The sequence below is a fragment of the Peromyscus leucopus genome, chromosome 7 (assembly GCF_004664715.2).
Source record: "Peromyscus leucopus breed LL Stock chromosome 7, UCI_PerLeu_2.1, whole genome shotgun sequence".
NCBI lineage: Eukaryota > Metazoa > Chordata > Mammalia > Rodentia > Cricetidae > Peromyscus > Peromyscus leucopus.
This window is the reverse complement of record NC_051069.1, coordinates 97,312,025-97,322,076: the sequence shown is the minus strand read 5'-3', so window position 1 is coordinate 97,322,076 and position 10,052 is coordinate 97,312,025.

The window sequence follows — 10,052 nt, the reverse complement described above, 5'->3', positions numbered from 1 at the left end:
CCACTGTAGAGGAATACTGTGTCTTAAAAACTCTGGGACAGTACCGCTAGGGACATAAATTAGAAAGCAGTCTATGAATTCAGAGGAAATGTCAAAAAGGTTGGTTGCTCTTAGGAAAAATCGCTGCTTCACTATCGAGTTCTGCCTCCCTATGCTGGATTTCGTGTGACTAGGAATGCCTTTTTTTTTTTTTTTTTTTTTTTTGTCTTGTTTTGTTTTTCGAGACAGATTCTCTGAGTGTAGTCCTGGCTGTCCTGGCACTCGCTCTGTAGATCAGGCTGGCCTTGAACTCACAGAGATCTGCCTGCCTCTGCCCTCCCCAATCCTATCCCCAGTGCTGGGATTAAAGTCGTTCACCACCACTGATGGCTAGGAATGCCAATTTTTTCAGGTGAATGCCATAGGGCTTATGTGAGGGAGAAGAGATTTGGCATTATGGTCTAATTCTGAGCAACTTTGAGCCAGTTATATACTCTTCATTTTATCTATAACAGAGACATGGGCAGTTCATACTTTTTACCAAAACAAGCTGGCTCTCCAGAAAGCTTCCAATGGAGGCGCAACTCCAAGGCCAGGGAAGGAAGAAATATGTAAGGTAGGATAGAAAGAGAAAAAAAAAGATTATTTTACTTGTATGAGTGCTTGTCTTCATATGTGTGCATGAGTACCACATGTGTGCAGTACCAATAGACACCAGAAGACAGTGTCAAATGCCCCTGGAACTGGAGTTACAGAAAGTTATGAATTTCCATGTGGGCGCTGGGAACTGAACCTGGGTCCTCTGGAAGAGCAGTCAGTGCTCTTAACTGCTGAGCCATCTCTCCAGGCTCAAATTCAAACAAACAAACAAGCAAACAAAAACCAAGTCCAACAATAGAAAACAGAGGCTGCTGGTGTCAGCCACAGGAAGTCTGTCCGAGTGTAACCTGCACATGCACACATCAGTATAGAAGGATGCATAGTAACTGTACACATTTCCCATCCTTTACTGGAAATAGTGGGGCCTGAAATGTTTCAGGATTGTTTTCAGATTTGGGGATGCTCTTGGTTAATTTCCTGTTGCTTTGATAAAATAGGCTGACTGAGGGGCTAGAGAGATGGCTCAGTGGTTAAGAGCACTGGCTGGTCTTCCAGAGGTCCTGAGTTCAATTCCCAGCAGCGACATGGTGGTTCACAACCATCTATAATGGGATCTGGTGCCCTGTTCTGTCATGCAGGTATATATGCAGGCAGAACACTGTATACATAATAAATAAATATTAAAAACATAGGCTGACTGTAGGGAGAACGGGTCTATTTTGTCTCACAATTCATCACAACTAGGAAGTCACAACAGTAGGGGCTTTCGGTAGCTGATAATTTTACATCCAGTCAAGAAGAAACTGGGGCTGGAGAGATGGCTCAGTGGTTAAGAGCACTGGCTGCTCTTCCAGAGGACCCAGGTTCAAATCCCAGCACCCACATGAAGGCTCACAACCATCTTTAACTCCAGTCACAGGCAGTCAGATGCCCTCCTGGCCTCTGTGGGCTTTGCATGCATGTGGTACAAAGACATACAGTCAGGCACTTCTATGTGTAGGTGCTTTCTGGCAAACCTGAGTTCAATCCCAGGGACCCATGCGGTGGAAGGAAAGAAACTACTCCTGTGGATTGTCCTCAAATCTCCCCAGCACGGTATGCGTAACTCCCTACCTAACACTAAATAATTGTTAGAAAAAAGAGCACAGGAGGAGGAAGAGAGAACGTGGCAATGAATTCTGTGCTCAGTTTATTTTCTCCTTTTTATACTGTTTAGGATGCAGGCCCAGGGAACAGTCCACCTGCTGTGTACAGGTCTTCCCACCTCAATTAATCTAATCAAGATAATCTCCTAGCTGGGGAGTGGTGGCGCACACCTTTAATCCCAGCACTAGGGAGGCAGAGCCAGGAGGATCTCTGTGAGTTCGAGGCCAGCCTGGTCTACAAAGCGAGTTCCAAGAAAGGCGCAAAGCTACACAGAGAAACCCTGTCTCGAAAAAAAAAAAACAAAAAAACAAAAAACAAAAAAAAAAGATAATCTCCTACAGGCATTGCCCAGAGACTTGTGTCTGAGCAATGATAAATCTCATGGAATTGACAGTTGAGATTAATGATCATAAACATATAACCGGGAATATTAAGCCAGGTGGCACATTTGTAATTCTAGCTGGGGAAGTAGAGGTAGGAGATAATGGGAGGTTTAAAGCCAGTCTTGTCTACAAAGTGAAGTTGAGGCTAGCCTGGGCTACATAGTGAGCTGCTGCCTCTAACAATGCCACATATTACTCGTGGACAAATGTAGGATCAAAATATAAAACATGTATAAGACTGATAATTAACAAGTTCAGAACAGAAGTAACTTGGAGAGGAGTGGTATCAGGGATGGAGGAGTAGGACTTCAAATCTGTAATTTGTTGTTATTTTTGAGATAGTCTCATAGAGCCTAGGCTGGTACTAACCTTGTTTGTAGCTGAGGCTGTGTAACCAAACTATTTCTTTTAGGGCCACCAACCAGCTCCCAAATCATGACACGCAGACTTATCAGTTTTGAATGCTTGGCCTAGCTTAGGCTTGTTTCTGGCTAGTTTTTTTTTTGGGGGGGGAAGGGGGGATTGTTTGTTTTTTCTGAGATAGGATTTCTCTGTGTAACAGCCCTGACTGTCCTGAAACTCGCTTTGTACACCAGGCTGGCCTCGAACTCACTGAGATCCACCTGCCTCTGCCTCCCAAGTGCTGGGATCAAAAGTATGTGCCCCCCGGGTAGCTTTATTTAACTTAACGTGACCTGTTTCTCTTTATCTGCTTTTTGTCTCCGGGCCTTTTACCTTTCTTTCCTTCTGTGTATCTTAACTTTCACTGCTTCTCATGGCTGGCTGGCTGGTGGCTGCCTGGCTTCTGGCCCCGGGTGTCTCCTTGTTCTCTCTTCTTTTGTTCTTCAGGAGCCTAGATTCCTCCTCCTATTTATTCTCTCTGCCCGCTAGCCCTGCCTATCCTTTCTCTGCCTAGCTATTGGCCATTCTGCTTCTTAAAAAATTTTTTAATTTTTTTTATTATTAAGAAATTTTCTTTTCATTTTTACATACCAACCACAGATCCCCCTCTCCTCCCTCTTCCTGGCTCCCAGCCTTCCCCCCTCAACCCACCCCCTCATTCCCACCTCCTCCAAGGCAAGGTCTTCCATGGGGAGTCAGCAGAGCCTGGTACATTCAGTTGAGGCAGGTCCAAGCCCCTCCACCCTGCACCAAGACTGCACAAGGTGTCCCACCATAGGCACTGGACTCTAAAAAGCTGGCTCATGCACCAGGGATGGATACCGATCCCACTGCCTGGGGGCCTCCTAAATAGTTCAAGCTAAACAACTGTCTTGCCTATCCAGAGGGCCTAGTCCAGTACCATGGGGGCTCCACAGCTATTGGTCCATAGTTCATGAGTTTCCACTAGTTTGGCTAGTTGTCGCTGTACATTTTCCCGTTATGTTCTCAATGTCCCTTGCTCATGGAATCCCTCCTCTCTCTCACTGATTGGACTCCTGGAGCCTGTGCTGGCGCTCAGGCGTGGATCTCCACTTTTTATTAGAGAAATCAGGTGCCTTCAGCAGGAAAGGTGAAATAAATACAACACACCTTTACATAATTAAACACACGTTGTTACAGCATTAAACAAATGCAGCATAAACAAATGTAACACACCTCTGCCTAGCTAAATTATTTTCCAAAACAAGGATGACCTTAACATTCTGATGCCCTTATCTTTGCCTCCTGGGAGCTGGAATTTTCGACACGTACCACCATGCTTCTATCTGTAATGATCCTGCCATTTTAGCAACATCATCACCATGTGTGGGAATCGAACACAGGTCTCCCTCTGCTAAGCAAACACTCTTCTACTCAACTACACCTCAGCTGTGTAGTTTTTACCTGTGACAGTCACACTAAGTTACTCAGGCATGTCTTGAACATAATTTGTGTCACATGGAAGTCCTTGTGAAGCCTGAACCACCAGGCCAACTTTACCTTTTTTTAAATTTTCAGTCTTTTTTTGGTTTTTAGGTTCTCGGTCTGTAGCCCAGATTGGTTTGGAACTCACAGTAAAATATTACTGCCTCAGCGTCCCAAGCCCTGGAACTGTAGTTTCCAGTCATTAGGTCTAGCTATCTTTTTTTCTGAGACAGGGTTTTTCCATTCTGTATTTCAGACTTCCCAGAAACTGGCTACGTGGCTGATCTCCAATTCCTGATCCACTTCCCTTAGATTTCCAGGTTCTAGGACATCAGGTCTTACCACACTTGCCTATGTTATTTTTGGCTGTATCAATGATGGAACCCAGGGCCTTCCATATGTTACATATGCTACTGAGATATAGTCCCCAACGAGGCTCTGAGGTTTTGCTTGGGTTTTGAGATGGGATCTTACTATGTGGTCCTGGGTAAGCTAGAACCCGTTATGTAGGCCAGGATGGCTTCAAATTTGCATTGATTTTCCTATATACTCAAGTACTGGAAAATGTTAGTAAATTGGTTGCAGAATTTGAGTTTTGCAACTCTGTGGGTTTGGGGTCCTGACTACCTGGGGAGTCAGGCAACACCTGGAGCCGTGTAGCACAGCTGTAAATGGCTGAAACTGCAAGGAGACAGTTTAGCCCTGGAGGGCGAGGTATCCTGGACACCTCGAGCTGCTCAGTCAACAGCTCTGCCCTGAAGGTGTCCCGGACACCTAGAGCTGTGTAGCACAGCTCTGACAGCTGGGACTGCAAAGAAGCAGCCCAACCCTGAAAGGGAAATTTTTCTGACTTCTCAGGAGAGTCAGGCCTGGAACTGCTTCAGCAGGGAAGGGTATCCTGGCTCTTCGGGAAAGTCAGGGTATACCTGGTGTGATGGGCGATGGTCTCCCCACAGGACACAGCAATCCTACTCCTCTCCTGGAGAGCCACAGTCTCAGGCTCAGGGTTACCAGCTCTTTCTTGCTCCGTCCACTATGGGATGTCCCAGCAAGGTTCTTCTGTGCACCAGTGAATGAGGGTCTTCACCCAAAACTCTTTTGAGAAAGAGGTTTATTTGGGAAGGAGGAGTCTAGGAGAGTAGCTGCCTCTACCAGGGTGGAGAGAACAGCTCACAACTGACCAGGCAGGGCGGTTTTTTTGGGATGTCCAGGGGGCAGAGTCATCTGTGATTCGTTAGTTTTTTTTCTGCCCAGGGATTGGCCAGTTTTGTGGGCAAGGGGCAGAGATGACCCTGATTTCAGGGCCAAACTGTGTTTCTTTCACTGGCCTTTCTTGGCTTTTGACACTAGCTCTAAGGGAACATTTCTTTTACTGACTCTGATTCTAGGGGCCAAGATTGTTATTTTGGTACTAGTTTCAGAGTCAGAGCATATTTCCTGGGTTCTGGGTTTGGGGATAAAGTGTTCATTTCTCTGGCTCAGGTCCCAAACACAGGCTGTGTTTCTTCCCCTGGCCCTGGGCCCTAGGGCCAGGATTCTGCTGTCCTGTTCTGTGATTGGTTGATTTCACAAGTCAGTTGGACAGGGCCAGAGATGGCTCTGATCTGAGCTAAACTGTTTCTCTCACTGGCCTTATCTGAGTCATCCTTCCCTAATTCTGGGCTCCGGGGTCAGGGTGGGTTTCCTTAGCCAGCCCCTAATCCCTACAGGGATTACAGGCATGTACCACCATGTCTGACTTCTAACTGTTACATTATTTGAGGCAGGGTCTCATGTATCCCAGTCTGGCCACAAACTTGCTCTGTAGCCAAAATGACCTTAAACTTCTGATTCTCTTGCTTCCACCCAGAGTGCTGGGATTACAAGTGTACACCACAACTGGCCCCATTGTTTTTTCACTACAGATACGTTTTTAGAGTTTTATATAAATAGAACTACACAGTATGTGCTCTTTTGTGACTGACTTTTACTTAGTATAATTTTTGTTTTTTGTTGCTGTTGTTTTTTGGTTTTTCGAAACAGGGTTTCTCAGTGTAGCTTTGTGCCTTTTCCTGGAACTCACTTGGTAGCCCAGCCTGGCCTCGAACTCACAGAGATCCGTCTGCCTCTGCCTCCCGAGTGCTGAGATTAAAGGCGTGCGCCACCACCGCCTGGCTTACTTAGTATAATTACTTTGAGGTTTATGGGCACTGCTATAATAATTGTTCTGTCATTTTTATTACTTGGGTTTACTTTTGTTGTTTTGTTTTTGTTTATGTTGTTTTTTCAAGACAGAGTTTCTCTGTGTAGCTTTGGAGCCTTTCCTGGAACTTACTCTGTAGCCAGGCTGGCCTTGAACTCAGTGATCTGTGTACCTCTGCCCCCCCCCCCCCCCCCCCAGTGCTGGGATTAAAGGCCACCATTGCCAGGCTGTTGTTTTGTTTTTAATAAGGTCTCACAGCTGGGAGTTGGTGTTGTACAAGCCTTTAATCCCAGAACTCAAGAGGCAGAGATCTCTGTGAGTTTGAGGCCAGCCTGGTCTACAGAGTGAGTTCCAGGACTACCAGGATGGCTACACAGAGAAATCCTGTCTCAAAAAACAAAAACAAACAAAACAAAACAAAAGATCTCAGTATGTATCCCTGGCTGATCTGGAACTCACTCTGCAGACCAGACTGGCCTTGAATGCACAGAGATCCACCTGCCTCTCTCTGCCTCCCGAGTGCTGGGATTAAAGGTGAGTGGCACAATCACTATATTTTTTTAAACCTTTGTTTCTGTGTATTCATGCTGAAGCCACTTCACAAACATGGAGGACTGAGTGGGGACAGCTTTCAGGCATCTTAGACTCAGTTCTCTCCTTGTGGGTCCTGAGGGTCAAACCCCGGTCTTTGGCTTAGTGGCAAGGGTCTTGACCTGCTCAGCCATCTTCCAGCCTTTGAGTTTGCTATTGTGTCTGAACGGACAGTAGCCCACTCGAGCATGTGGCTCTGGCAGGCCTTGCCCTTCTCTCCCAGCCCCTTTGCTTTGCTAAAAAACCGTTAGATTACATTCCTAAAGCTAACCATCAAGGTCTATTCTCTTGGCCACTTCCTCCTCCTGAGGCTGACCACCAAGGTCCAGCTATCAAAAGTCTCCTTTGGTTCATTGTGGGAGCCCGTTCTGGGTTCCTCGTGGCTTTACCCAGCAGGTCCGAATAGAGGATGATCAGGACCACGGGCCTGAGTGCAGGTGTCTGAGATGGTCTGCACTTGGCTGTGCTGGGGGAGGAGGCCTTTTGCTCCACCCCTTGGCGTCTCTATAAAAACCCTGGGCCAGAGACAGTCAGGGCCCGTTGGAATAGGTTCCAGGCCCTCTCGAGGCTGTCCTTTATTTTCTATCTGTTTATCTCCGCAAGATTCTCCGCTATAAATCCTTCTATCTAATATTTCCTGCTGATCGCACTCAAGAAAACTCTGGGGAACTGTGGGGGTGGTGGTAAACGCCCCACAGTTCATCTAATGAACAGGCCCAGTTAAAATTAATGCCGGGTGGTGGTGGTCAGCGGCACACGCCTTTCATCCCAGCCCTTGGGAGGCAGAGGCAGGAGGATCTCTGTGAGTTCAAGGCCAGCCTGGGCTACAGAGTGAGTTCCAGGAAAGACGCAAAGCTATACAGAGAAACCCTGTCTCGAAAAACCAAAACAAAAAACAAAAACAAAACAAACGAAAAAATAAAATCAAACACCTCGTCCTAACGCGAGGTTTCCCCTTTTCCCTTTAAAAGTTGCCATTTGCCTATGTACCACGCCTGTCTCCTCTCTATCCAGAGACAGTCCTTTGTCCCTCTGGGGCCAATACCCCCGTCCCCTTTCCCATGTTCCCTTCCCCTTCTCCCTCATCCCCTGCCTCCTTTACCACAGCATCCTAGCCCGTTCTAACCCAGACCTCCCCTTTTCTCTTTTCTTTTTTTTTTTTTTTTTTTTGGTTTTTTCGAGACAGGGTTTCTCTGTGTAGCTTTGCGCCTTTCCTGGAACTCGCTTTGTAGCCCAGGCTGGCCTCGAATTCACAGAGATCCGCCTGGCTCTGCCTCCGGAGTGCTGGGACTAAAGGCGTGCGCCGCCACCGCCCGGCCCCTTTTCTCTTCTTAAGAAAGACACCTGCAGGGTCATTTGCTGCTGTTTTCTGCCTGAGTCAGGGAGCAGCCACTTTAACTTTTCTTCCCTGCTTAATAAAAGCGGTGGTGGTGCACACCTTTAATCTCAGCACTTGGGAGGCTGAGGGAGGCGGATCTCTGTGAGTTCGAGGCCAGCCTGGTCTACAGAGCGAGATCCAGGACAGCCAGAGGTACACAGAGAAACCCTGTCTCGAAAAAACAAAATAAATAAATAAATAAGCAAATAAATAAGCAAACAAATAAATAAATAAGCAAATAAATAGACAGATGGACAATAAATAAATAAATAATAAACAAAGGTGCTCTCTGTGAAAACAGGCGTTTGGGTGTGGTTTGTGCCTAGCCCGGGGTCGGGGAGGGACCCCCGCACACACACTGTTGGGGTCTCCTTCAGTACGGTGTAGCAAATCTCTTCCCGGGCTCCCGGTGCGGTGCTGCGCCCCGGCTGCCCGCACCCGAATCCCTTCCCTGCCCGCTCTCGCTGCCCTCAGGGCGGCTTCGGGCATCCTGAGGTTCCCGCCTCCACCTCTCAGGTGGGAAGTGGGGTCTGTGCTGGGGACCGGGCCTGCGGGTTCAGCCCCGTGGGGTCTGGGCTAGCTCTGGCTACAGGTGCTTCGAGACCGCTGGGCCTGACGGTAACGCCGTTAGGACAACGGTGACGACGACCGTTAGAACCGTTAGAAACGTTAGAAGCCTTCGGCCGCGGGGCGGGGCCACGCAGCGGCCTTCCCATTGGCGAGCGCTCCCCGGGGGCGGGGCCTCACCTGGGCGGGGCTTCCCCCTCGCACGCGTGCCTCCGCGAAGCCTGAGGCGTGCGCGTGTGGTGCGCGCGCCGGAGGTGAGGACGCGGGCGCGCGGCGTGGGCCGGGGGCGGCGCGTGCGGAGTGGGGAGGGATGGGAGCAGGCGGGGGACACCGAGGCTTCCGGGGAGATGAGCCAGGGGACGGGGATCCGAGAAGCCAACCGGAATTGTCTTTTTGTTAGGAACAAACCGGAAGCACACGGGGGATGAGGGCCCTTAAAGCACCGCGTTTCGTCGTGCTTACTTACTGCGAGGGAGGCGCGTGAAGGTCCGGAAACAACTTTGAAGAATTGGTTCTCGCCTTCCGTCCTGTGGGTCTTGGGGATCGAACTTGTGCTCTCGGGGTCGGCAGCAGGCTCCTTTACCCATTGAGCGATCTCTTTAGCCCTTGGAGGGAGAGAGACAGACAGACAGACAGACAGCCTTGACCAGACACTGTGAGAATTAACCATTCCTCCTGGCGATTATGTGGAAGAGGACCAGGAGTCTGAGGAAGAGACTGGCCTTTCTGCGTTAAAGGAGGGGAGGTGTGGGGAGATGGAGGATATAGGACATGGGGTGTGTGTGGAGGGAGGTGCTGGAAGGATTCGCGGAGCTGGGACAGGAGAATGGCGAATTCTAGGCCAGCCTGAGCTCTATAGGGAGTTTCAGGTCTGTCTCTTGTTAAGTAGTGGAACCCTACCCCCCCCACACACACACTCCCCTGACACCCCCAAATTAAGCTGGAAGCCAGACGGTGGAGGCACAAGCCTTTAATCCCAGCACTTGGGAGGCAGAGGCAGGCAGGGTTCTAGGACAGTCTGGGCCACATGGAGAAACCCTGTCTCGAAAACAAACAAAAAAATCGCAGAGGAGTCACTCTGACTGCTAGGACCACCCTCTCTTCACACACACTCTTTATTCATCCAGAGAGCTTTTCTTGTAGAGATCGTGGCTTCAGTTTCTTCTTTCATACTTTCTTTACTAAAGATGGGTTGATAAATGAACAGGGCCCTGCACTTGAAAGGTTCAAATCTGTGCATTTAAGGTGTCATTTACCTTGATGGATAGGCATATTGGAATGGCTTATCTTGCATTCTTGTCTGGTAGAATCATTAAGGAGAGGGCTTTGGCTGTTCTGGGGAAAAGTTAAAAGCTCATTTAGCTAACAGGAAACAAGT